The sequence below is a fragment of the Chiloscyllium plagiosum genome, unplaced genomic scaffold (genome assembly GCF_004010195.1).
Source record: "Chiloscyllium plagiosum isolate BGI_BamShark_2017 unplaced genomic scaffold, ASM401019v2 scaf_87813, whole genome shotgun sequence".
NCBI classification, from domain to species: domain Eukaryota; kingdom Metazoa; phylum Chordata; class Chondrichthyes; order Orectolobiformes; family Hemiscylliidae; genus Chiloscyllium; species Chiloscyllium plagiosum.
This window is the reverse complement of record NW_025177582.1, coordinates 1-2,109: the sequence shown is the minus strand read 5'-3', so window position 1 is coordinate 2,109 and position 2,109 is coordinate 1. Positions and strand designations below refer to the sequence as shown.

At 49.5% G+C, this 2,109-nt stretch overlaps 1 pseudogene; it reads left to right on the top strand.

Moving 5' to 3' along the window:
- The first annotated feature begins 5 nt into the window (after positions 1–5).
- On the top strand, positions 6–1,557 carry LOC122545375 (annotated as a pseudogene).
- Positions 1,558–2,109: the final 552 nt, after the last annotated feature.

The window sequence follows — 2,109 nt, the reverse complement described above, 5'->3', positions numbered from 1 at the left end:
CGTATATCACGGTCATTGAAGCTGAGTCTGGGGCCTCATCCGCCACCGATGAACAGGGAAAGTTTAGAATAATTGAGGTGACGGATTTGGAAAAGACCTTTGAAATAGAAACGGGATACGGGGAGGCGAATGCCTGGATGGAATGAGTCAAATATACTGCGAGGAGCATGAAAAAGAGTGATTGCTACGCATGCACGGGTGCCCGCCCTAACTCTCAGGTGGTCCCATTCCCGCTGGGATGGGAGAAACACCCACGAGCCTTGGACTGCATGATAAGGCTGTAGCAGGACCGAGAGGCCTGGAACGACTCCACTTGTCGACCCTTGAGTTTGAAGTTTCCCCCCGTCAAGTCTGAGGGGGCGCCCCGCCCACCATCATTCTCGGGGGTAACGGGTACGCACCAGGCCTGCGTCTCTCAGACGGGACTACAGTGGGACAACGATGTGGGGACATTTGACAAGTGCAGCGGATCAATTCGGCTGGTCAATGAAACTACTGGGGGCGGGAATTACTCCCACATTCATGTGCCTAGGGCAGACCTCTGGTGGTACTGTGGTGGGAGGGTTCTGCGACAGACCCTGCCCCGAAAATGGACGGGCGCTTGTGCAATCATTCAATTGGCCATTCCATTCACCCTGGCATTCGAAAAACAAGAGCAACCCCGTTCCAGTGGAAGAACTGAGAGAGCTTTGGAGACTTCTTTCGATGATAACATATATTTAATTGCCATAGGGGTCCGCAGGGGTGTTCCTGACGAATACAAGGCTAGGAACCAGATAGCGGCGGGTTTTGAGTCGTCACTGTTCTGGTGGGTGACCATCAATAAGAACGTGGATTGGATTAATTATATTTACTACAATCAGCAGAGGTTCATTAATTATATCCGGGATGCAGTGAAAGGAATAGCAGAACAACTGGACGCCACTAGTAGGATGGCGTGGGAAAATAGGTTGGCCTTAGACATGATGTTGGCAGAGAAGGGGGGTGTTTGTGTCATGATAGGCACTCAGTGCTGCACTTTCATCCCCAACAACACAGCCCCTGATGGGTCCATCACCCGCGCCCTGGATGGACTCACCACATTGGCGGACGAACTGGCCGAAAACTCGGGTATCGACTCTGGCCTCACGGACTGGTTGGAAGCTTGGTTCGGTAAATGGACGGGGGTGGTCGTTCCCTTTCTTGTCTCATGTATAGTGGTGGCAGGGGTACTCACTGCCCTTGGGTGTTGCGTTATTCCCTGCGTCCGGGGATTAACTCAACGACTGATCGAAACCGCCCTTAATAAGAGGGATGTTCCCTATGGGCAGGTTGAACGAATGAATCTCGAGATGGAACAACGTGAATCCCTCTTGGGTGGTGGTAGTATTAGAGACGGGCAGTTTGATGAACAAGCTCGGGAGTTATTAAACGCCCTGGAGAAGAAACTTACGGTTTAAAAATTACAGACCGTAAGAAAAGACACGGGGGATTTGTAGGGGGTAGTGTAATTTTTAAACGGTTAGCTGCATTTTAGTCTTTTGTACCTTATAGTAAACACAAGCGCCTTATAGTAAACACAAGCGCCTTATAGTAAACACAAGCAGACACTCGAAACCGATGCCGGACCTCCCCCATGTTTTTATGAATGAAACAATTGTAACAGCTTTCCTCGATAGCTGAGAGACCGCCCTTAACCACAGTTGTACAAATCATCCATATAAGGAAAGAACGGGGAACTCGAACACTGATTGGCCAAGTGAGTAACAAAATAATCGCAGGCACCAGAACCCAAATAAGGAAAACAGTGGGGAACCCTAGCACTCATTGGTCAAGACAGCAGTAGGAGACCCAGCCCACATATACGTGTATATAATGTGTGGAGATTATTATTAATGTGTGTACCCACGAGGCATTGCACCCGACTTTGCAAAGTTGAATGAAAAGTTTTGGACAGACTCCTCCGTGTCTTTGTTCCTGGGAAGGGAAATAAAAGTGCCGGAGATGGGGCTGGACAGCCGCATATCTCGCACAGTATTGAAACCTGGGGTCTTTCTGTTCTATATTCCCCCTGTCACACTGTCTCTTGTCGTGTGGTAGAGTCATACAGCAAGGAGACATACCTTTTGG